This window comes from Furipterus horrens, unplaced genomic scaffold, assembly GCF_987537825.1.
Source record: "Furipterus horrens unplaced genomic scaffold, mFurHor1.1.pri manual_scaffold_3, whole genome shotgun sequence".
In the NCBI taxonomy this organism is placed as follows: Eukaryota; Metazoa; Chordata; class Mammalia; order Chiroptera; family Furipteridae; genus Furipterus; species Furipterus horrens.
In genome coordinates, this window is record NW_028327173.1 from 95,761,483 (window position 1) to 95,788,700 (window position 27,218).

Here is a 27,218-nt window from a genome sequence, read left to right on the forward strand (position 1 = left end):
GTTTGTGCTTTTAGCAAGAACATTCACATTTTGGGAAGAGTAGGAGGTAGTTTGTGTGCTGTCACAATGTGCAGAAAGAAAGGACCCTATGTGCTCCCAGACCTGAGGTGCAGTCTGGCCTCAGCTGTGAGTGGTGAGTGCCAGAGTCTATAGGCAGTGGGCCTGAGTGGTTCTTTATGTGTCCTCCCCTACCCCTTCCCCAGAAGTAGTTTTGTCCCCAGCTACTACAAACCCTGTAGGTTTGGCACAAACCACCTTCTCACCATAATTACTGGAGTCACTTTTGAGGACTTGTGGGAAAGAATTTGTTGGGAGGCAGGAGGTTGCATTGCAAGGCAAGCCTGTGGCCAGGGTGTGGCTGGGAAGATGGAAGAAAATGGCTGGTGGGAGGCGGTAAAGTCTGTCCATACCAAATTGGTGCTTTGAGTTTAATGTTGTGGAAGAGGATGGTAGCCCAAGCAATGACACTTGTACAGAGTACAAAGAATAAAGTATTTGAACTGTCACATCGGTACAGTTAGGTAACACAATCTTTGTTAGAATAACTTGATAAGATCTCTCTTTGAACTTGGTCATGTCAACACCCTGACAATCATGTGGTCTAGCTGCCTTCCTTTCCTGAGTTCCTTAGTTCCATCTGCTTCAGAACTCACCAGGTCCCACCTCAGGCAGGTGGGAGAGTGGTTTTAGGTCCACATAACATGTATGCTTTCTAATCTATTTTCTTACATTTTTTCCAAATTAAAATATAAGCTTAAGATATTAACTCCAAGAGCAGCCCCATGTTTTTAAAAAATAGATGATTATTCACAATATTTCCTGCTAGGCTAAGATGGGGTTTTTGGCAACGTATATTGAGTAAAACCAACTTTGAAATAACTTCGATTTTAGAAATCTGGTGGTTGAAATATTTCTGTGGAAAATGTATGACTTCCAGGTCCTATGAATAAGGTATAATCCACAGTGTAAATTGTGGCATATAAATCTCTTGCAATTTGTTAGAGGCTTTTTGATGCATTGAGGAAACATTCTAAAAATCTCTCTAAAAATGGTGACATTTCACTTTATGTTTCCATTTCATCTTTTGCTAACCTGTGAAATATAAATTTAGGACACCTCCTCAGTGTATAGGAATGATGTAGGGCAGCAAACGGTGTGTGGACCACAGGTCAGATGTGGCCCTAAAGCAAATAGAAGTATCCCCAGTCTCATTTTGATGCTGGATCAAGCTGACAGAATGGATGGATGGCAGCAACTTTGGGAGCAGGATGTGCTTCAGAAGGAACAAAGAGGCCTTGTTTTTCGATATGGCAAATAGTACTAAAACATCTTGCATAAAATGAAAAAAAGGAAAAGAAAAAAGCCCAACCCCGCCCTGGTAAGGATTTGGAATCTTTCAAGGGGTTTCTTTTTTTCTCTCACATTCACACATACATTATAAAAAAGTATCATGTGTGGTTTTCCTAAGGGCACACCAACTAATTACAATTTTAAATGCCTTGTTGAATTAACAAGAGTCATATTTTGTTTGCTTTGCAGGAAAACTGCTGGGTTTGCTGCTGCTTTGAGACTTCTGGGAAAATCAGCAGTTCTGATGCCTTGACTTCTACAATGACTAGTAGCTTGGGGAATTGGGGGCTGCCACACTTGAACTCAGAGCACCCGGTTCCAGGGGGACTCTCAGTGCTTTAGTCCCAGGGGTACATGCAAACCCCACACCCTTTCCCTCACTTTCCCACGCTCTGTGGTAGTGCACACTTGGGAAGATATTTTGCTGCCATCTTGAGTTTTTGTTTTTATTTCATAATTTTAATCACAGGACAAAGGGTGCTTATTTCTGCTATTTCTCAGTTTACTAGCACAATCATATTGGAGATTTATTTTAAAACCTAGCAGATGCATTTAGAGGGAGAAAACTTCTTGTTATTAAACTATGCCTATCAAAGGGGTGACTATATCGCCAGAAAAAAATTCAAAGTCTGCTGTGCACTTGAACACTGTTTCTCAGACTTCATTGTTTTGATATGGTCTGAAATCAGGTAAATCCAATCGATAAATAACTAGCTTTCTGGAACATAAGCTTTCTTTGAATTCTGAGGCAAGAGGCATCAGACATTCTATTTTCCACTTATTACGCATTTTCCTTCAAATACATCAGTTTCTCCCAAGTAGCTAATTATGTTTCAGATGAATAACATGCATTTTCATAATGCACCCCTACTTTCTTCTGATTGAACATTCATCTACATGAAATACACTGGTTTTGAGAGGTGGTGCAAGAGGTATTGGTTTATGGTTGGTTTTTCAAAACCTTTGGAATAATGTTAACAGTGATGAGAGCTTTCCTCATACTCCACTTGTCAACAAGAAAAGATGGGTCTTGTGCATTCTATGGAAGGACAGTGCTGTGCTTGCAATGTTGAAGTGACTTGGGAAATGGTACTCAAATAAACTCAAACAATTTTTGAAGCCTACATGAAGTCTCACAAGGCTCAGTGGTTGTGAAGAAAGAGCATTCAGAAATCAAAGGTGATGGGAACAGCTCTACTCACTTTTTTGGACACAAATACAATTTCCAGATACAAGTTTCTTCTTGTTCCTGAGCTCCTGTACTATTTCATTATAGATACTTAATAAGGGAAATAAGTCCTATTGTGTACTGCACAAAGAGGCACAGTACCACTCAAGAATAAAGCATAGCATGGTTTCATTATGAAAAGACACAAGGCAAAGTCATACTTAACTCTGATTACATACCCAACATCAACTTCTTAACACTTTCTTCACACTGTCCATTTCCAAGTAACTGCTCTATTGAGATCAGCTAAAATAGTGTCTTTATTTTTGTCAGTAAATTGTTCTACACTCTTGCTGTCACAAAAACAATGGAATGAAATAAGAATAAGATGGTGGCCATATTGGTGAGGACAGTTTTAACTTGTATTGGCTTTTCTCCATTATGTCTCATATCCACCTAGTGAATCCTTATAGCATGCGCATGAACAACTGTCTGAGCAATGTCCTTATTTTCATGTGTAAGGTAAAGGGGAAGTAGAGAAAGAAGAAAATGTTTAATTTAGTTAAGGCCACATGCCAATTTAGTGGTCATGCTGGCTATAAACTTACTCATTTCTAGCCTTAGCTCTTAGGTTATGATGCATTTCTTTTTTCCTTTGGCCTGTGCATTTATCCAAGGTTGGTTTCTCCTGTTCCTGTTATGTGACTATGCTTTAAATGTTTAATTTAGTGTCCTTAAAAAACAAAAGAGTCCTGTGACTGAAGTGTTATATTGCTGTGCTATCTTTAGCTGACGGTATTCATAGAGTCTGGAAAAATATAAGCCAGTACATGCATTAATACTCAGACCACAGAGAGCTGGCATTTACTCAAATGCTAAATAAGACACAAGGGTCTGATTTGAAAGCCCACATGGAAAGCTTTTCTGTCCTGTGGTATGCATTCTCTACCAGATGGAGCAGAGGTCTCTTGCGTGATGTGCAGTTTGCATCCAGCTCCCATTCTGCCTTGCATTGGCAGATAAACTTTCTTCAGGCCCCACCACACACAGAACAGACAGCTTAGGCCACATAAAGGAATTATATCTTTGCCAAATGAATCCATTGATGATCCTGTATTTAAGTGGCTGTGATTTTTTCACAAAAGGTTTAGAAAGGAGACTACTTTGAAACTGACTCTCCTTTGAATTTGTAGTTAAATTTCCACATTTGGATGAGGAGGCAACCCCATGTCAGCAGATTGCCTTTTATAGGAGAGCTGAGGATAGTTTGCATGGCAGAGTTGATTATTACAGTCTAGAGTTAATTGAAAGAGGGGGATTTAAAATCTCCTGCTCTTGTGCTGCCTTCTTCCATGCCCATGTGTAGCTGCTCCAGCAAGAGCCCCAACTTGGTAGATTGCCACTGTGATGGGAAAGGAGGGTTTTTACTGCAGAGGTGTCAACTAGCATGGACCCATAGAAGCTAAGTCTGGCTAGACTGGGGCTATTGTGATTGATTTTTCCAAGAAGTCATTAGGATTTGAGAGCCTGTATTTCTCCTCCACCCTCTTAATGAGCATACATGGCTTCACTTACTTGAATTAGGCAATTGCCATTCCTTTAGTAAATGGAGTAAATTAAATGCTGATGTGGCACTTCCCACTGCCTGGAGAGAAATAAACCTTACAAACTGTTAAGGCAAAAGCATATATACACTTGTAATTTATAAGATATTAGCATTTACTCAGAACCTGTTGCTATTTAAAAATCAGGGACAGCCCTGGCTGCTGTGGCTCAGTGGACTGAGCGTCAGCCTGCGAACCAAGTGTCACTGGTTCAATTCCTAGTCAGGGCTCATTACTAGGTTGCACGTCAGGTCCCCAGTTGGGGGTGCAAGTGAGAGGCAACCACACATTGATGTTTCTCTCCCTCTCTTTCTCCTTTCCTCTCTCTCTAATAAATAAATAAATAAACAAACAAACAAACAAACAAATAAATAAATAATTTAAAAATAAATAAATAAATAAAAATCAGGGACAAAGGGCTCATGCTCCAATTTGTAGCACAAAAGTCTCTGAAATGGAAATGGACTCTCACCTGAACTAATTTGGAGAATAGATTTCTAGGTTGAAATTGGATAATTCTCATATGTGTTGAGTACCGTAGGTTTCTTTTTAGATGTTTTTGTCTGACAATATTATTTTTCTTTCTTTACTCAAAAATGTAAATAGGCATGCTACCATTGTCATGGCATACCTTGATGTGAATGTGTTTTGAAAGGTGTGTGAATACTTATATTTTTTATCATTTTTATGAAAATTAATATAGCAAAATTTTTCTTATTTTAGAATCAGAATATGAATTTGGTATTAGGGAAATAAGGGCCTTGTTCTTTATTTCATCCCTGTTTTGACCCTCCTGCCCCACTACTCTACCACAGAAATTAGGCAAAGGCAGCTAGTGTGTATACATGTGCTTGTTAAGTTGGCTGTCAGCCCGTAGAGCAGAGAACCTCATTTGGAAAATTAATCTGTGAAAATACAGTGACAGGGACTCATACGGCATCCCCCTGGTTGTGCTCAATAGGCTCAGTTCAGCTCTCCATTCTCTGGCAATTCAGTCATGGGTACAGGGTGCACCATCACTGTGCCTCAATTCTCCCTAGTCACAATGCTCCCAGCTTCACTTTTGCTCTTTTTTATTTTTTACTTCTTTCTTTTTTTCATAAGTTAGAGTCAAAGTTCATCTTCTCATTCATTATGATGCTTCCCTAAAAGCCTTTTTAAGATAAAAATTATATTTTCAAAAGGCAAATTACTTTATTTTTTTCCTACAGAAAACTTGATGCTGGACTTACTAGATGTTCAATTCCTAGATTAGGATTACTTCCTTGCTTAGCATGAGTCTACAGTTTCTCATACTAGAAGTTCTATATATTTTTCCTAGCTCTATTTTAGTCAGGTGTTTTTCATAAGTGGTCTTTATATAGCAGTTTTGCCTTCCATGAAGGCTTATAACTTAACTACTACTTATTCAGAAGAGCAGAATACATCATATACCTGAGTGTTCATGTGTTGCCTTACTTGTATTTTGTAGTTGTCTCAGCTGGTAGAGGTCAGTGGGTCATTCTGATGAGGTGTGTATCTGTATAGATATTAAATAATAATGAATTCATAATGTGATTGCATGTCATGTGTACATTTTATTTCTGAATATCATTTCACTCAGTTGTATTTCATTGCCTTAAAAAGATGTATAACAGTCATATATATGTCTTATATTGAAGAATAAACATGGACTTTATCCTTTGGTTAATGAGTTAAATTATTCAAATAGGTGGTCTTGGCAAATGTAATGTGAACTCTCTCCTTTACAACAATTCTGACATGTTAAAGACTGTGACATTAAGAACCAATATACCTTAAAAGAGTGATGTCACACTTATAGGAGTCTTAGAGCCATCTTTAGGAATATAGGCTAGTCCCATGGAGAAAAAACAGCTTCCCTACTTATTGAGAGATATATGAAGTGTATAGTGTCAGAACAGTGTTTAATAAATTATTAAAGCAGTTAGCAGCAGCTCAATCCCTTTAATGTACGTTAGTGAATATTTCTCATTCCATAAAGAGTGTTTGTTTCAGAAAATCTACCACTCAAAACTTCAGTATAAAGTGAGCAACTGGTCATTGGATGCTACATTGCTTTCTGAGGCTAGCACCTTGGCTGGAAATGCTGCTGCGACTGTTTAGCTCCAAGGCCTGCCTATATATCTGAAAATGACATCTAAGTCCATGTTAACATTGACATTTTAGGATACTCAAAGATGGTGGAGGAGCAGAGGCGGATTTAATGGTGGACACACCAGGCATGACCCTGGGCCCCACAAGTTTACAATTTGTATGTAATTAAAATTGCACATATGAAACCAAATTTGGTGTCATTAGACAAAAGTGTAAAGTTGGGGACTTCTGGCCAAGATGGAGGCTTAGACGGACACGCTAGGTCTCCCTCTACAACTAGAGAGGAATACAACTACTTCAAAACAAAGGATAACTAGAAATTCCAGAAAATAAAACTACACGGAAGCCCAACAAATGAAGTTATAAACCAGCGGTGCCATTTGGGCAGGTAAGAGTTAAAGAGGGCAGCGCTGTTTGCGGTCGCACCTGGGACAGCGGCGGGGCGGCGAAAAATCCCGGCTGCAGTCAAGCCCCTGGCAGTGCGCGACCCCAGCGCTGGGGAAAGCAGACACTGCATCGCCTTGAACAGTGAGGCCCAGGGGGGCGGGAGGACGGATCCCGGTCTCCTAGCTGAATAACTGTGTGAATCCACCTTGGACCCCCGCCCCCAAAGAAAGCACCACAGGGCTGCGAAATAGGTCGTGGACAGGCGCGCCGGTCGCTGAATTGTGATGCGTACACAGGCACTGCCCCCTACAGCCGGCCCAAGAAAACAAAACGCATCTGTCAAAATGAGGCAGACAACTATAGAAATCCCGGTGGCACAGCTCACCAGGCAACAGATAGAGAACCTGACAGATGAACAGATAAGAAACCTGTCAGAGGCTCAGTTCTGGGCCATTGTTATCAGGTGGCTTACAGAATTCACAAAAGAGCAGGAAAAAGATAAGAAAGAAGCGAAAAACATTCATAACGAAAGGAACAAAACCACATACAAGACAGATGGTGAGGAAAAAAAATCCAGAGTTCATTTCAACAAACTGGAATATGGAGAAGGAACAAGCAATCAACCAATGCAGAGAGAGGAAATGGGAAGCAACAATGAGAGGATCAGAAACCTCTGGGACAGCTATAAAAGACCCAACATAAGAATCATTGGTTTGCCAGAGAGTGAGGAAGATGAACTAGAACTTGAAAAATTGAGTGAAAATATAATAAAGGAGAACTTCCCAGACTTGGGGAAGGGAATAGACTTGCAGGTCCAGGAAGCAAGGAGAGTTCCCAAGAGACTGGACCCAGGGAGAACCACTCCAAGACACATTATAATCAAAATGTCAAAAATTAAAGATAAAGAGAGAATCTTAAAAGCAGCAAGAGAGAAGAAAAGAATTATGTACAAAGGGGTCCCAATTAGACTATCAGCTGACTTCTCAAGGGAGACCCTACAGGCAAGAAGGGACTGGCAAGAAATATTCAAAGTAATGAAAATCCAAAACCTACAACCACGAATACTCTATCCAGCGAAATTGTCATTCAGAATAAAAGGACAGAGAAAGTGTTTCCAGGACAAAATAAAACTGAAAGAGTTCATTAGATCCAAACCACTGTTATATGAGATGTTAAAGGGACTGGTTTAAAAAACAGAAGCTAGGGAGATGAAACAAAGGCAAACTAAACAGGCAACGAGAGTGGAAAAGGAACTGTGGGTACGGGAAGCATATTGGGGGGAGGTCAACAGGGAGGGGGAGTGGGGAGAGGGAGGGAGATGATATAGGAATTGGGGATCATGGTAGGAGGGAATGGAATAGGCGGAGAGAGGTTGGGAGGAACTGTATGCACAACTAATGGACATAATCTAAAAGGGGGGGACAACTGTAGGGAGGGGGGCCACCGGGTGGAGGGGAGCAGAGGGAAGGGAAATTGGCACAAATGTAATATTTTAATCAATAAAACACATTAAATCTGAAAAAAAAGTGTAAAGTTGGGGTTTTGGGGGCCCTTCAGAAGTCGGGGCCCAGGGTGCATGCCTGGTGCACCCAGTGGGCCTGGTGCACCTACTGTAAAATCCTCCTCTGTGGAGGAGTAAGGGTAGGCTGTGGAGGAGTGAGGGTAGGCTGTGCTTGCTTGCTCCTGAGACCTGTCTGTAGTTTAGGCTAATTGTGGACAGAGCATCTCAGTTAACACCTGGATATTGGCAGGAGTTGAGCCTTGGTGCTGCTGACAGCAGATGAGACAGATTGTCTTAGAGTGACCTGTCTGGTGAGGATTGTGGAGGGAAAAGGGGCAAGATATGAGTTCTGGCTGGCTTGGCTCCCCAAGCTGCAGCTGGCAGTGTGCAAGATTTTTTAGTGATCCTAGATTTCCTCTGAGAGGAGTCAGGAGTGGAGAACGAGGCTTTGCCTGTCAGCAGAGCCAGAAATGGGCCAGGTGGTGTCTGGCTCTGAGAGGCAAGGAGCAGTGTACTTTTTGTGTGTGTGTGAGTGTGTGTGTGTGTGCGCGCGCGCGCATGCGCCTGCACGTGTGTGTTTTCCTTTCGATTGTTTTTTGTGGACTGAGGAGGAAAGGCTAGGGGCAGGGCGAGATTCTTGAGGAACCAAAGCACAGGAGCACACTCGCCCACTCCTCACCCCCCGCCCCAGGCTGGCAGAAGTGCCCGCGGTCTGCCCAGCCCCACAAGCAAACAGCCAACCCATGGCCCGTGTGCCACCAGCCTGCGAGAGGGAATGCACTCACCCATGGCTGAGGCCAACAGAAGGTGAAGTGAACTAGATGCACTTTGGAAAAATTTTGGGCACTGGCTCTAAAGAAAAAGCTGAGAGAGCAGCGGACTAGATCCCAGTGCAGAATCATCTCCAATTCTATGGGAGAAATCTCTTAAGCAGACTACTCCCCTCCAAGTGGCATCAGCCAGAGGCAGCAGCTCAACAAATGTATGCAAGAAGGTAAAACCACAAAGGCAGGAAATAAAAGTAGGTCGATCTAAGAACAGAAACAACAAGAAGACCAACTTAAAATGGGGAGAAGGAGAAATAACACCCCATCAAAAGGAAAGGAGGAATTCCCAGAAGGAGGGATAGATGAATTAGAGGCAAGCATACTATCAGACATGGAATTCAAAACAATGGTAATGAGGAACCTCAATGAACTCAACAAACTCAGAGAGAACTACAATGAGCTAGAGGGGAACTACAAAGAACTCCAGGGAAACTACAAGGAACTTACTGAGAACTACTCCAACATGAAAAAAACAAACATAGAAACTATCAATAAGAGCCAGGAAGAAATGAAAAGTACAATTTCTGAACTGAAGAACACAGTAGAAGCAATCAAAAGCAGGCTAAATGAAGCAGAGGATTGGATCAGTGAGCTAGAGGACAACATAGAAAAAAATTTCCAGACAGTGCAAAAAAATGAAAAAAGACTGAAAAAAATGAAGAGGGTTTAAGAGAGCTTCAGGACACATTAAACACAACAATATCTATATCACAGGGATACCAGAAGGAGAAGAATAGGAGCAAGGGGTAGAAAAGCTGATTGAAAAAGTAATGACAGAAAACTTCCCAAACATGAGAAAAGAAAAAGTCTCACAAGTACAGGAAGAACAGAGGGTCCCAATGAAGATGAACCCAAAGAGGCCCGCTCCAAGCCACATCATAATTAAAATGACTACATTCAAAGACAAATAATTCTAAAGGCAGCAAGAGAAAAACAACAAATACATACAAGGGAGCTCCAATAATGCTATCAGCTGATTTCTCAACAGAAACACTACAAGACAGAAGGAAATGGCAAAAAACATTTCAAGCAATTAAAAACAAAGGCCTACAATCAAGAATACTCTACCCAGCAAGATTCTCTTTCAAAATGGAAGGTGAAATAAAGAGATTCCCAGACCAAAAAAAAAAAAAGGCTAAAAGAATACATTTCCAACAAACCAGCATTGCAAGAAATGCCAAAGGCCCTACTTTAAGAAGAAGAAGGAAAAGAGAGAAGGAGAGGAACACAGGTACAAAGGGAAATGAATAAATACCTGTTAATAATAACCTTAAATGTAAATGGATTCAATGCACCAATCAAAATACACAGGGTAGTGGAATGGGTACAAAAACATGACCCAAATACATGCTGTCTACTCTGACTCCAAAAAACATCCACTGCCTTGCAGCATACCTCTTCAGGGGAAAGGCTAAGGGAGTAAACCCTGACAGAAAATCCGGAGCCGGAGTCCCTAAGGCGGTTTGACGTTGTAGTCAACACCGGCAACTCCTGCGGCGCACCTGAAGCCAAGCTGTATTGACTCCGTCTTTCCCTTGGATCCTTCAGCTGCGAAGAGAGGGGGGGTCTGCTGCATGGGCAACAGCAGACCCTCCATATCACCCTGCCCAGGCTCTGTAGCTTCAGCTTCACTGGAGAGGACACTCCAGCATCATCGCAAGATGTCAATTCAACACGGGAGGAGACAGATACCGTGTCACTCCCGAGTCGGACTGCACAGCCATTTTCGGCGGTGCAGATAGACTCTTAAGAAGCTACACCATCGTCTCTCGAGACGGACGGCTGCCGACAACAAGAGTCCCACCTCAGAACAAAAGATCTGTATAGACTGAAAGTGAAGGGATGGAAAAAGTATTCCAAGCAAATGGACATTAAGAAAAAACTGGGTAGCAATACTTATATCAGACAAAACAGAATTCACAGAAAAGGCCATAAAAAGAGACAAAGAAGGACATTTAATAATATATAAGGGAACAAACCACCAAGAAGATATAACCCTGGTAAACATATATGCACCCAACATAGAAGCACCCAAATGTATAAGGAAATCTTGGAAGACTACAAGATGGATATCAACACCAACACATTCATAGTAAAGGGCTTTAACACCACATTACCAATAATGAACAGATCTTCAAAGCAAAGAAACAACAAGAATATTGAGGCATTGAACAACACTTTAGATCAAATGGACTTAATTTATATATATAGGACTTCCCACCCCAAAGAAGCAAAATGTGCATTCTTTTCAAGTGCACATGGAACATTTTCAAAGATAGACCACATGGTAGGACACAAAACAAGCCTCAACAAATTCAAGAAAAGTAAAATTACATCAAGCATTTTCTCAGATCACAATGGTTTGAAACTGGAAATCAACCTCAAGAGGAAAAATCAAAGACACCCAAACTCATGGAGAATGAATAGCATGCTATTAAATAATGAATGGGTTAACAATGACATCAAGGAAAAAATCAGAAAGTTTCTGGAAACTAATGATAATGAATACACGACAGTCCAAAATGTATGGGACAAAGCAAAAACACTCCTTAGAGGGAAGTTCATAGCAATACGTACCTACCTAAAAAGGATAGAAGAATCTTAAGTAAAAAATCTAACTCTACAGCTACAAGAACTAGAGGAACAACAATAAACAAAGCCCAGAACAAGTAGAAGGAAGCAAATCATCAAGATCAGAACAGAATTAAATGACATAGAGACTATACAAACAATTCAAAAGACCAATAAAACCAGGAGCTGGTACTTTGAAAAGATAAACAAAATTGACAAGCCTTTAGCCAGGTTCATCAAGAAAAAAAGAGAGGACCCAAGTAAACAAAATCAGAAACGAAAGAGGAGAAATCACAACTGATACCACAGAAATGCAAAGGATTGTGAGAAATTACTACAAACAACAGTACATCAAGAAATTTGACAACCTTAATAAAATGGACAAATTTCTCGAAACATAAAATCTTCCAAAATTGAATCAAGAAGAAAGAGAAAGGCTGAATAGATTGATAACAACTAATGAAATTGAAGTAGTAATTAAAAAACTACCGGCACACAAAAGCCCTAACCGAATGGCTTCACAGGTGAATTTTATAATACATTTAGAGAAGAACTAACACCTATCCTTCTCAAACTATTTCCAAAAATGCAAGAAAAGGGAGGACTCCCAAACTCTTTCTATGAAGTCAGTATCACCCTAATTCCAAAACCAGGTCAAGACACAACAAAGAAAGAAAACTACAGGCCAATATTGCTGATGAATATAGATGCTAAAACCCTCAACAGAATATTAGCAAACTGGATTCAGCAACACATTAAATAGATTATACACCATGATCAAATGAGATTCATTCCAGGGATACAGAGCAAACAAGCAGAGCAGAAATGGAATCATAGATATGGAGATCAATTGGAGGGTTATCAGTTGGGAGAGGGGTATTGGGAAGAATGGGGGAATGGTGCGTAGGTTAAGAAGTACAATTTGATAGGTATAGAATAGACAGTGGGATATTAGGAACAGTATAGGAAATGAAATAGCCAAAGAATTTATATGCTGGATCCATGGACATGAACTAAGAAAGCAATTGCTGGAGGGATTATGGGATACTGGATGGAGAGAAAAGAGAGAAAAATTGGGACAACTGTAATAGCATAATTAACAAAAGGTATTTTAAAAGACTAGAGTTTCAGGGCCTGAGCCTGGGAGATTACAATTGTTCATCTTCCTCCCTGGCTCTTCTGGGGTAAAGTGGAGTGGGGCAGTCTTCCTCACCATCCTCACAAAGGAAGGGCACTGAAACTCACTTTATCACTTCCTCTGAGCACTCCCTACTCTGAAATTGGGCACCAACCGCACCTTAGGATCCAGACCCATTAAGAAAGTAAGTGCTTTTCAATGTTCCTCCCTTAATAACTTATTTTTACAGCTCCTCATATAGGACTCGCTGGAGAGCTTGTAATTTATATTTCCCAGACATTGCTGCAGGTACAAATAGGGTCTCATAATCTGTACTTAGCTGACCCATGGCCTCAACTGCAGAGTGTAGGTCCTTTGATCCCCCTCAAAGCTCACCCAGTTATTTCTAGAGCCTTCCAAAATAATCTTACACTAGTTTAGGAACTAGTGCAGCAGAGAGGGTGACCTCTTTTGGTAGGACGCCAACTGTTCCTGAGCCAGTGCACCCTAACAACAACTGGCTCAGGCAGAGGTACTGCCTCCTGGCTTCTTTAAGAGGCCAGCCCTCTAGGTGCCAGCATTGTTGTATTTTATGGAATCTCCATCACACTATGCTATGTGCACAGTCATATAGTCACACAGTCACACAGAAGTGCAAAGAACGTTCACTGCCCTGTCAACATTCTTCATGCTCAGGCAGACCTCAGAAAACTGGGTCATCAAAACTGTTAGGATCTTTTGTGAGTTATTATCAGTTTACAATAGGTAGAGAAAAGTGACAGTCTCCTCCCCATAACATGACTACTAGGTGGTATTCGGTACAGTGAAATTCAGCCAAGTTTAGGCTGAATGATGAGCAGCAGGTATAGACACTGTCATGCAGACTATTGTGTGAGCCCAGTGAAATCCCAGGTGTCTGGTCTTTTAGACCCTTTGCATGAAAGTGTCACTCAAGGCAGATGTGATGATATTCTAATGGCAAGAACCAGGTCACTCTGTAGTTAGACCAGAATACAGCATCCTCTGTAAGTGGCTGAACAGAGAACCGAGTGGAATTTTCAGGTTTGGAGACCACTCCCAAGAACATAGTCTCCTGAGCTTGTATACTATTATGTAAGAATTATTACATTATTATCATTATATTATTGTATTATATTCTCACTCTTCATTTAAAAGTGGCAATGTCTGCATATTTCTAGCCAATCCATATACTTTACACACCACTTATTTCACAGTTAAAAAATGCATTTTCTAGTATCCATTATGCCAATCTCAAATTTCTCTGGTGTTTAATAGACATAAGGATAAAAGACAAGATTTAACAAACCAGCTTCCATATGCTAATTTTAAATGCTACCTACCAAACCATGGAATATATGCTCTTAAAAAAATTATTTCTATTACAGTTGTCTTAATTTTTCCCCATTTTTCCTCCTCCTCTAACCCCACCCTCTGTTCCTATAGTCAATTCCCACACTGTTGTTCATGTCCATGGGTCATTCATACATGTTCTTGACTAGTCTCTTCCCATTTTTTCCACCATTATCCCTCTCCTCACTTCCCTCTGGTGGTCACTGTCACTCTATTCCATGTTTCCTTGCCAGTGGTTCTATTTTGTTTGTAAGTTAATTTTGTTCATTCGATTCCTCTTATAGGTGAAATCATATGGTATTTGTCTTTCACTGACTGGCTTATTCCACTTAGCATAATATTCTCCAGTTCTATCCATGCTGTACAGAAAGGTAGGAGTTCCTTCTTTCTTTCTTTTTTTAAAGTAAGTATATTTTATTGATTATGTTGTTACAGTTGTCCCAATTTCTTTTCCCTTTGCTCCCCTCTGCCTAGTATCCCCCACCCCTCCAGCAATCCCACCACCCTTAGTTCATGTCTAGGGGTTGTGCATATAAGTTCTTTGGCTTCACCCTTTCCTATAATATTCTTAACATCTCCCTGTGTATTTGGTACCAACAAATTATGCTTAATCCCTGCACCATTTCCACATTTCTATCCATCCCCCTTCCCTGCTGATAACCCTCCAAATGATCCCCATACCTATGATTCTGTTCCTATTCTGGTTTTCTTAGTTGGATTTTGTTTTTATTTTTTAGATTCTATTGTTGATAGTTCTGAATTTGTCATTTTAGTGTTCATAGTTTTGATCTTCTTTTTCCTAAATAAGTCCCTTTAACATTTCATATAATAATGGCTTTGTGATGATGAACTCCTTTAGTTTTACCTTGTCTGGGAAGTGTTTTATCTGCCCTTCCATTCTAAATAATAGCTTTGCTGGATAGAGTAATCTAGGTTGTAGGTCCTTGCTTTTCATCACATTGAATACTTCTTGCCAGTCCCTTCTTGCCTGCCAAGTTTCTTTTGAGAAATCAACTGACAGTCTAATAGGCACCCTTTTGTAGGTAACTCTGCTTTTTTCTTGCCATTTTAAGATTCTATATCTTGAATCTTTTGCACTTTAATTATGATGTGTCTTGGTGTGGTCCTCTTTGGTTCTAACTTGTTTGGGGCTCTCTATACTTCCTGGGTTGTATGTCTATTTCCTTTGCCAAATTTGGGGAGTTTTCCTTCATTTTTTTTTACATAAGCTTTCAATTTCTTGCTCTTCCTCTACACCTTCTGGCACCCCTATGACTCAGATGTTGGCACATTTATTGTTGTCCCAGAGGTTCCCAAGCCTCTCCTCATTTTTTTCAATTCTTATTTTCTCATTCTATATTGGTTGACTGTTCTTTTCTTCCTTATGTTCCAAATAATTGAATTGAACCCTGGTTTCCTTCCCTTCACCACTGATTTTATGTGGATTTTTCTTTGTTTCATTTAGCATAGCCTTCACTTCTTCCCTTATGCCTTTGCCATACTTAAGGATATCTGTCAAGCCTGTGAGCATCCTTATCACCAGTGATTTGAACTCTATGTCTGTTAGGTTGGCTATCTCCTCATTGCTTAGTTCTCCCACTGGAACCTTGATCTGTTCCCTCTTTTGAGCCATACTTCTCTGTCTCCTCATCTTGACAGGCTCTTGTGTTTGTTTGCCTCTGTGTCTTAGGTAGAGCTGTTGCACCTGTTACTTTATGAGGGGTGGAGCCTTAGGTATTCATCAGTACAGGGCAGCCTGTTTCACCAAGTTCTGGTGCTGTATGTGGAGGGGACTGAGAGGGAACAATGCTGCTTGCTCAGCACTTGCCCCTTTTCCAGGCACTTCTCTTGCTTCCTGTATGGGACTGGTATCTCTCTAGCTATTGCCCTGGCCATCATTCCCAGAGTGGGTGGGTCTGTGGATGTTCTAGAACGATGGGGGCCCTTTAAACACGTGGACTCTACTGAGAAACTGGCAGTTTATTCCTCCTCCCCAACCCCAACTGGTTTTCACAGTCAGAAGCAATAAGGCTTTATTTTCCCCGGCACTGGAACCATAGCTGTCCAGTCTGGTCTCTTGCTGGGAGCGCTCCCTGGGTGTCACTCCCTACTTTTTAAAACATGTGACTGTGCTTTCCACCAGACTGTTGTTTCTGTCACTGCTGCTGACACCACACCACATCCTCTCTGCCCTGGCTCCACCCCTGCTATTTGCATGGATGAGTATTTCTTCTTTATATCTGTTTGTTGGACTTCCAGGCAGCTTGATTTTCTGGAACTTCTGGTTGTCTCTAGTTTCAAGGTAGTTGTATTCCTTCTTAGTTGTGGAGGGAGATGCAGCATGTCTATCTAGGCCTCCATCTTTGCCAAAAGTCTCAGAGTTCCTTCTTTCTTTCCGCTGCATAGTATTCTGTTGTGTAAATGTACCACAGTTTTTTGATCCTTTCATTTACTGATGGGGACTTAAGCTGTTTCTAATGCTTGGCTATCGTAAAAAGTGCTGCTATAAACATAGGGGTGCATAAGTTTTTTTGCATTGAGGATTCCGAATTCTTTTTTCTTAAATTATATTTTATTGTTTATGCTGCTACAGTTGTCCTATATATTTTTTCATTTTCTCCTCTCCGCCCAATACCCCTCTTCCTTCCAACAGTTTCAGCCCCCTTAGTTCATGTTCACAGGTTGTGTCTGTATGTTCTTTGGCTTCTCCCTTTCCTATACAATTCTTAGCATCCTCTTGTCTATTTTGTACCTACCAATTATGCTTTTTAATCCCAGCACCATTTGCCCATTTCATCATTTCTCCCCTTCCTCCTCTCAGCTGATAACCCTCCAAATGATCCCCATACATAATTCTGTTCCTATTCTGGCTGCTTGCTTAGTTTGTTTTTGTTTTTATTTTTTAGATTCTGTTGTTGATAGTTCTGAATTTGTTGTAATTTTACTGTTCATAGTTTTTATCTTCTTTTCCTTAAATAAGTCCCTTTAACATTTCATATAATAAGTACTTGGTGATGATGAACTTCTTTAGCTTTACCTTGTCTGGGAAGTGTTTTATCTGCCCTCCCATTCTAAATGATAGCTTTGCTGGATAGAGTAATTTAGGTTGTAGGTCTTTGCTTTTCATCACATTGAATACTTCTTGCCAGTCCCTTCTTGCTTGCAAAGTTTCTTTTGAGAAATCAGATGATAGTCTTATAGGCACCCCTTTGTAGAGAACTCTCTTCTTTTCTCTTGCTGCTTTTAAGGTTCTCTCTATATCTTGAACCTTTGAAACTTTAATTATGATGTGTCTTGGTGTGGTCCTCTTTGGTTCTAGCTTGTTTGGGACTCTGTGCTTCCTGGACTTGTATGTTTATTTCCTTCACCAAATTTGGGAAATTTTCTTTTATTATTTTTTCACATAAGTTTTCAATTTCTTGCTCTTCCTCTTCTCCTTCTGGCAACGCTATGACTTGGTTATTGGTATATTTAAAGATGTCCCAGAGGTTTCCAAGCCTCTTCTTGTTATTTTCAATTGTTGTTTCTTCAGTTTGTACTGATTAACTGTTTATGTCTTCCTTATGTTCCAAATAATTTATTTGAACCCTGACTTTCTTCCCTTCAACATTAATTTCACATGGGTTTTCCTTTGTTTCACTTAGCTTAGCCTTTATTTCTTCTCTTATGTGCTTGCTGTACTCAAGCATGTCTGTCAAGTCTGTCAGCAGCATTATCACCAGTGTTTCGAACTCCTCATATGTTAGGTTGCCTCTTTCCTTGTCACTTAGTTCTTCCACTGGACCTTTGATATGCTCCCTCTTTTGGGCCATACTTCTCTATCTCCTCAACTTGACAGCTTCTTGCATTTGCCTCTGTGTCTTAGGTAGAGCTGTTGCACCTGTTACATGGTAAAGGGCAGAGCCTTAGGTATTCACCAGTGTGGGGCAACCCATTTCACCACGTTTTGGCACTGTCTGATGAGTATTGCTTCTTTATATCTTGGTGTGTTGGACTTCCACGCAGTTCAACTTTCTGGTAGTTCTGGTTGTTTTTAGTTTTGAGGTAGTTGTATTTCCTCTTATTGTTTTGGAAGGTGGCAAAACATGTCTGCCTATGCTTCCATCATTGCTTGGAGTCCTGATTCAGGATTCTTAGAATGTGTTCTCAGCTGCAGAATCACTAGGTCAAAAGGCAGTTCCATTTTTAGTTTTTTGAGGAAATTCCACACTGCTTTCCACAGTGCCTGCATCAATCTGCATTCCCACCAACAATGCACTAGAGTTCCCTTTCTCTGAATCCTAGACAGTAAGTGTTGTTTGTTGACTTGTTAATGATGGTCATTCTGATAGGTGTGAGGTGATACCTCATTGTAGTTTTAATTTACATCTCTCTGATGGCTAGTGATGTTGAGCATATTTACATATGTCTATGGGCCATCTGAATGTCCTCCTTGGAGAAGTGTCTATTCTAGTCCTTTGCCCAGTTTTAAATTGGATTGTTTGTCTTCCTGGGGTTGATCATATGAGTTCTTTATATATTTTTGAGATCAAACTCTTGTCTGATGTATCATTGGCAAATATATTCTCCCATATGGACAGTTTCCACTTAATGTTGATGATGGTTTCTTTAGCTGCGCAGAAGGACTGATACACACACAAAAAAAAAAAAAGAAAAGAAAAGAAACTAAACTACCAACTTACACCATACACCAGAATAAACTCAAAATAGATAAAAGAGTTAAATATGAGTTGTAACACTATAAAAGTCATAGAGAAAAACATAGGCAGAAAAAATTTTGATTTCCACATAGCAGTATATTTGCTGATATATCTCCTAGGACAAGGAAAATAAAAGAAAAAAAATAAGTGGGACTATATTCTTGATTAAATTAATATCCTTCAAATGTTAACTAACTTCTGTGCCAGAGTATTTTACATTAAATCATAGACAAAATCATATAGATTGGCTAACAGCGTCTCACAAAATTTTTCCTAAAACAATCTCCTTCAGCTTCTCCCTTTAGCTCCTCACTTAGCTAGTTGAGGACCATACAGGAATGGACTACAGATCCTCTTTGTCTGCCCCTTCTTCCATGAGACCTTTCTGCTCCAAAAATGCACAACTCATAAAGCCATCAGGCCTGTCTGAATCTTGGAATTTCTGTCTGCTATCTATAGAGACATCTCTGCCTTACGGAGTTAGCTAATGCTTGTGAATCATCACAGAGCTATTAAATAAGAATGTTTTCTGTTTCCCTTAACAGTCTAATGAAGCAAACCCCTAAAGTAGGTATGGAACAGCAAAGAACCCTGGTGCTTTAGGGAACTCTAGGGCTACACTCGTTTCTTTCAGAGAAATGACACTTTTGTGTTTGTATTCTTTTTAAAACTAAAATTCTTCAATTTTTTTTGTGGAGAGTTAAACTAGTGATGAGCAAATACCATGCTTAAATAACCATCTGCTTTGTACCTCTTCATCTCTAATCCCTAATTTTGTGTTGGTGAGTACTAGCTGTTACACACTTTATACTTCATAGATTTCCCTGGATTTCATGATTGGCCCCTTGACTCCAGTCTCTTTCTCCTCTAATTCTTCATATTGATGATAATTCTATTTTTGAAACACAAATCTAATTATATCATTTTAATATTTAAAGTTTATATCTTTACCTAGAACAAAACTAAACTCTGTAGTGTCATGTTTAGATGCTCATGTATTAGCATGGTTTGCCTTACTTTTCAACACCATTTACCACATTTTCCCCAATTCTCTCTACTCTACATATATAGGAATTATTTCCTAGGCCCCAGCAGGGTGCTCATATGGAATCTCTGACCAAATTAAGTCTATATACATGGATCTTTTTGAACACCACATCTGTTAAATTTTGGATTTAATGTCTTTAGACTCTTCAGGCACTAACAAGTGGTTCAGACTTTGTGCTGTTATGTCTCCTTATCACAGATGACTAGAGCTGGAAAAGACCATGATTGGGGTTGGAGCATTCATTTCCCAGATGGCTAACTTGCATAGCTGGGAAATTGATGCTGACTTTTGGTAAAAGGCCTTAGTTCCCTGCCATGTAAACGTCTCCATAGGGCTGCTCATGTGAAAGCTGTCTTCTCAGAACAGCTAGTGGAACAGAGATTAAAATAGAAAGCTCAATCACTTTTATGATCTATTATTAGCAGGAGTCATACTCCCTAATTTCCACAATGCCCTAGGAAATGTTGGAAGGGACTACATAAGGCAAGAATAACAAGAGGTGAGAATCATTAGGCACTATGTGGGAGGTTATCAACATTGCCCATCCTATGACTCTCCAACAGTACATATACCTCACATATGCAAAACAGACTGACCCATTTCAACTGCCTATCAAAGTCTCATCCCATTACAACATCAGCTAAATGTCAAGAGTCTCATCTTCTAAATAAAGACTATTTGTGAGTGAGTCTCATTGACTGACATGCCTTATGTATAGCTCCTTGAATATAGTTCTGCTTGGTCCAAAGACATGTAAATTAAAGAGAAACTATTCCTCTATAAAACATCCATGCCTGAGACATGATGATGGACAGCCACTAAAAGTATTCCTATTCAAAATGAGGGAAAAGGAACATTTACAAATCACTGGTCCATAAGAATTATAAAATTCAGCAGGGTCAATGTTGGGACTTCCTTGTTAAGGACTCAGTCTTACTCCTTCTCAGAATTGATTGATCATGACTCTTGGCTCCACCCTTCAAACTCTTGGTTTTAGCCTCTGAGTCAATCTTTCTTTTCCATGGAAGCTAGTCTGTACATGCAGCTGAGTAGGTTTCTTAGCCTACTTCCTGCAATTAAAAGTTTGAAAATGCAAAGCCCTCTGTCCTCTTTTTGTTCTTTCTATCCATTTCAGTTCAAGCTGGTGGTGCACTTGGCAACATAAATCTTTTAAAAAGTTGATAGGTATCCTAAGAAATTTATTGGAGTTGACTCCATTAGACAAAGGCCACATCCACAAATCTCTGAGATTCGCTCTCCTTTTCCTTGTACTTCTGCTGAGTCTATTGAGGGACAACATCCTCAAACATTTTAGGAAAGCTCTATTGTTTAAATGATTCTCTGATGCACACTGTCTTGGATATTTCTGAAGTCTTAACAAAGAATTTTAAACTTTTGGCTTCATGATTAGACCATGTTTTCTTCAGAATGCACTGAATTTGATTTTTACCTGGATGTCTTTTGTTTGTTTGGTAATATTTATTTATTTATTTTTAAGTAATCAGATATTTAAAAATTTTTTTTAACATTTAAAAAAATTGTTCTATTACAGTTGTCCTATTTTTCTCTCATTGCTTTCCCTTGCCTCACCCATCCTCACCCCTCTCCCACAGTCAATCCCCACCCTGTTGTCCATGTCCATGGATGTCTTTTTTAAATTATAGTATTATTTGTTTTCTTCAGAGGCTGAAATTTTTAATTTCCTTTTGTTTAAAAGTCCTTCCTTTAGTTTATCTCTCTTTTCTAAAATTTTATGACAAGCAGAAAGAAGAAACCAGGAAGCATTTTCAATAATTTGTAGAAATGTCCTTAGCTGGATCACAGAGTTTATAAGGTAAGTTTTATATTTTTCTCATTATTGCAGGTGATTGTAGGGCTAAACTTTCTGACATTATGTGACAAAGATGGTTTTTCCCCAGTGTCATACATCTTCTTTAAGCCCTTACTCACATCTATCTCAAAGGTCATTGGGATTTCATGACACACTCTTCACAGCTCTTCAGACTTTTATTAATACACTCCCCAAAGTCTTTCTAGCTTCTCTCCAAAGCTGTTTTCAAAACTTTTTCTCCTTTTTGGTTTTTGTTATGGTAGTGCTCTACAACTTCTGATAGCACTGTACAAAAGTCTTGTTTATAATTCTAAAGCTTTATAGATTCTCTTTTTTCTGTCTGAAGTGTTGTCTGCTATTTTTGTCTACCAGATGAACACACAAATCCCACCATCTTTCTCAATCCAGGGAAAAGTCCTTATATCCTTACAACATCTTCTCTATGTGTTTTATAACAGTTGTTACATTATTATCTAAACTTAGGATTTTTGTTGTTGTGGTGGTAGTGGTTGTTGTTTTTGTCTGGTTCCCCTCTATAAGTTGCTTGAGTATAGAACTTGGGGTATTATTTTTGACATAATTATCCCTTTCTCTCCAAGTTTCAACAAATATTCTATGAAGTGAAAGAATACTTATTTTGCTGGGTTTGGAATAAAAACATTTCAAAACTATTAGCAAGACTTATTGAAGGAACTTTCAAAATATTTAGAAATATATTTTTCTTTTGATTCAGACATTTTTTGTTTTCCTTTCATGTCTCATCAATCTATTAATGGCAAAGTGCAGAATATTATAAATGAGATTTTATTTTTCATTTGTATTTATAATTTAAAAACAATTTCTCCTATATGTGTGCTTAACATATGTCAACTTGAGAGAAAACAATCCAACAGAGATATTCATAATTCTTGTTAGTTAATGTCTGAAACCTTTTTCCCCTCAATTACTTCACACACCTGTTTACTGTAAATTTCCTTAGCAATTTTTATACCATATTAACATTGCCCAGAATTTGGACACACACATGAGGTTTTTCTGAATTTTAATTATTTTCAAATTAATTTGAATATTCTGAATAATTGCAAACTTATTCATATGTTTAATAAAATTGAACTTTAAATTTCAAAAAAAATAATGAAGTTGTCCCAAGGTTTCAAAAAACAAGATATGTCCTGTTTTTATAAATGCTTTAAAACTAGTTTTTAAAAATTCTTTCACTGAAAATCTTTCTATTTGTCTCAAATGTTATCATTCCATAATAAGCAGCTTTGCTCATGTGCAGTAGTTCACAGCTTTTCAAGGTGAAAGAAACATGGATTTTGCTGCTCTGCCAAACCTACCTTCTACTAACTTTCCTTAAGTCAGATTCCACAGTTTTGGTTGCTGTTTTCCAGTGATAGTTTTCACTTTCCTTCTGTCTCCTTTAGTAGGCCTTTTGCTTTAGGTTGCTCTATCTTACAAATCTGGCTAACATCCAGATGCTTCTTAAGACACCAAATGTTTAAGGCACTTCAACAACATTAGGACATAAAGGAGAACAAATCAGGTGATAACTGTTTTTCTTGTGACAATCTAATGGGACTTGTGATTTTCAAGATAATACATTTAAAACATAGGATAAGAAGAGATTTTGTTCAATTTGGCAAAAGGAGATTTCCATTTTTCTCACATTAAGCAATAAACAGTGTTTACTCCATATCCTTTGTATGTAGTTTTTGTTGCATAGTAACGTAGGCATTGTTATAAGTTATTGGCAGATATATGGTAATACTACAGAGGTGGTGGGAGGCAAAATAATTAGGTTTAGATGGACATATATGGCACATGAACTTTCTGACAAAAAAAACCTGTCATGTTTTGTATGTGTATATACATATACACACAAATTCCTAAACTTATGTACAGATGGTCTGTTGTCAAAACAATGAAACGAATAAAGATAAAATAAGAACTCATTTAATCAACATAAACTTGACCTAAAAAGCCTAACTCTTAGGCTAGTTCTTACCTACTCGCCATTTCCAATGTTTCTTATTGCAATAAAGGAAGATAAAATGATAGCCATCTGGTTATAAGATCACCTCTTATCTTATGTTTTACAAGTATTATTTTGAAACCATGGGTACAGTAAGTAATGAGCTATTGAGCATACTTGAGAAATATGCCTAAAACTTATACATTTAAATGACCATTGTTCTCAAAATAGTCATCCTCTATAGCTATGTATTTATTCCAATCATGTTCTCTTTAGTTCACCCATGCTTGGAATTCTTTAGGAAAGGCCCACTGTCCTGTTTAGCAAATTCCTCAGTGAAAATCAGCATCATTTCTTTTAACTACCATATAATCTTTAGGCCAGGAATAGAATCACGTCTACCCCCTCCAGTGACTAGTACAGTGAAATCATCATTGTTCATGTGTGTGCATTCCAGTCCACTCTCCTTTGCTGCCAGGTTACATCAATATCATGCAAACTGATCTTTTTATATTAACGATGGCTAGATTTTTTTCCAGATAGACTTTGTATATACCCTTGACTGAAAATGTGCATATAGGCAATTCATATAGAAAATGGCTAATATTTTCATAGCTTTAAGATTTATTGAGATATAATTAACAAAAAATAAACTGCAGAAACTTAAAGCATAGAACCATGAAACCATCATTACAATCAAGATATTGAACATAGCCATTACCCTCCAAAATTTCCTCATGTCTCTTTGTAAGCCTTCTTTCCAGCCCTTCTAGCTCACTCTTACATTCCATTACAGATACTGATATATTTTGTAACAGGTCTAATGGTGATTTGTTTGCATTTTTCAGAATTTTATATAAATGGAATCATAGTGTATGTACTAATTTTTCATTTGGCTCTTTTCATATAACAATTACCTTAAGATTTATCCTTGTCATGTCAATAAATTCATTCATGTTATATCATTAGTTTCTTTATTTGTATTACTGAGTACTAATTTATTTAATGGGGACACCACCTTTTTTATGCATTGACCTGTTTTGGTCATTTACGCTGTGTTTAAATTTTGGCTATTACAAATAAAGCTGTTATTAACATTCATGTACACATCTTTGTATGGAAATATTTTTTCATTTTCATTTTTAAAAATACTTGGGTATGTATCATATGGTAGATAAGTATCTAACTTCTTAAGAAGCTACCAAACTATTTTTTACATTAGTTGTGGCATTTGGCCTTTCCACCAGTTTTTCCATATCCTTTTCAATACCTGATATGGTCAGCCTTTTTAATTTAGCTATTGTAATAGATGGGCTGTGGCCTCTCGTTGTGGTTTTAATTAAAGTAATAAATAATTATTTAATTTGAGTATCTTTTTGTGTGTTTAAGTTTTTTAATCTTTCAAAGTTCAATTCATCAACGTGTTCTTTTATCCATCATGCTTTTTGTATCATCTTTTAGATATCTTTGTCTAATCCAAAATCACAAAGATTTTCTCCTATGTTTTCTTCCAGCAGTTTTATTATTTTAAACTTTATTTTTAGATTTATAATGTCTTGATTTAATTTCTGTATATGGTGAAAGTCTAGATAGAAATTTGTTTCTTTGTTTGTTTGTTTTTTAGTCTATGTATATCCAATTGTTTCAACACTATTTGTAGAAAAATCCTTTCTGCATTACACTGACTTTATGCCTTTGTCTAAAACCAGTTGAACATATTTATTTAGTATGGACTCTATTTTGCTCCATAATCTATTAATTCTTAGACCACAAAGTCTTGATTACTGAAGTGTTACAGGTTCGTGCAATGTAGATTCTTTTATTTTTATATAAATTTTTGAGTAAGTTTGTTAATTTCTATGAAGAAATTCTGCTTGGATTTTAATTGGAATTGCAATGAACCTATACATTAATTTGGGGAGAATTAACATCTTAAAAGGATTGAGTCTTCTGACACAAGGCACAAGAAGTATATTTACTTATTTATTAAAAAGTATTTTTTGAATTATTTATTATTTTTCTATTACAGTTGTCCCACTTTTTACCCAATTTCTCCTCTCACACTGCACACCTCTTCTCCCACAGTCAATCCCCACCCTGTTGTCCATGTCCATGGGCCATTTATACTAGCTCCTTGACTAGACACTTCCCCCTCTTATCCCCTTCTCATCCTACCCTCTGGTAACTGTTAGTCTGCTCCTTGTTTACATGCCTCTAGTTCAATTTTGCTCCTTTGTTTGTGTTGTTCATTAGTTTCCTATAAGATGATATCATATGGTATGTCTCTTTTGTTGCTTGGCTTATTTTACTAAGCATAATTCTCTCTAGTTCCATCCATGTAGTCACAAATTGTAGGAGTTCCTTCTTCATTTCTGCTGCATAGTACTCCATTGTTTAAATGTACTATAGTTTTTTTTATCCACTGATCAACAGATGGGCACTTAGGCTATTTCCAGCACTTGGCTATTATAAATAGTGCTGCTATGAACATAGGGGTGTATAGATTCTTTTGAATTGAGGTTTCAGGATTCTTCGGGTATAATCCTAGCAATGAAATCGCTGGGTCAGGATTCCAAGATGGAGAAGGAGTAGGTGGAAGCTACACTAACCTCCTCCCAGGACCAATCTGGAATTACAACTTAATTGAGGAGAAATCATCTGGAATAACCAACTGAACACAAGCTGGAGAGAAGTCTTATAACTACAGAGAGAAAGAAAAGGCCACTTCATCACAACGTGACTGGTAGGAGGTGCAGAGATGCAAAAGGGCCTGCTGGGCTCCCACAGGTGGCAGCTGAAAGGACTGAGAAACAGCTCAGCAGCCAGGGGATCCCCCTGGAAAAAGGAAGGGTCTAAATCCCCAGCTGGGCTTCCCAGCTTACAGCAACAGAGCAGAAAGTAAAATAGCATTTGGCTGTGAAAAGTGAAAAGCCACAGGATTTTTTGCTGGCCTAAAAGAAATAGCTGGAGACAAAAAGCTCTTAAATGGATCATGTACAAAAATATTTTAGCACCCACTTACCCTGGGCTCAAGCAGAGGGAAGGCAGAGAGAACTAGAGATGCTTGAGGAGAATTTGGGCAGTGGCTTTGAGGAGAGAACTGAGGGAGCAGCCAAACAGGTCCCAGTGCTGACTCATTCCCCATACTATAGGCAAACCAAGTGGTGTCAGCCTGAGGGTAATCAAAAGACCCACCTGCAGGAATTAATCTGCCCCACCCTCAGTGCTTAAGCCTGACAGCTGATCACAGATTGAATAGGTTAACAACTAAAGAGACTGACAAAGGCAGTAGATCTTTGGTAGTCTCCAACAGGCTGCCAGGCCCCGATCGGTACATGATCTGATGCCACTAGGTGCAGATCCAGGAAGTGCAGATGAATCTAAGAAGCAGCAACAAACAAGAGGAGTCACAAAAATGAGGAGATGGGAAAACAATTCCCCATCAAAAAAAAAAAAAAGGAGGAATCTCCAGAAAGAGTGCTAAATGAAATGGAGGAAAGCAAACTATCAGACATGGAATTCAAAACATGGATTATAAGGAAGCTCAATGAGCACAGTGAGCTCAAAGAAAACTACAAAGAACTCCAGGGAAACTACAAGGACTTCAGGGAAACAACAAGGAACTTACAGAGAATTGCAGAAGCATTAAAAAG

The 27,218-nt window shown here is 38.7% G+C and overlaps 1 protein-coding gene across 2 annotated transcripts in view; it reads left to right on the plus strand.

Moving 5' to 3' along the window:
- Window positions 1–4,449, plus strand: part of MYLK4 (myosin light chain kinase family member 4) — a 111,944-nt gene extending 107,495 nt beyond the window's left edge. For both annotated transcript variants that reach the window (XM_090269910.1, XM_090269911.1), the window contains one exon: window positions 1,540–4,449. The gene's annotated coding sequence lies outside the window, so the exon portion shown is untranslated. The remainder of the gene's footprint in view (window positions 1–1,539) is intronic.
- The last annotated feature ends 22,769 nt before the right edge of the window (window positions 4,450–27,218 follow it).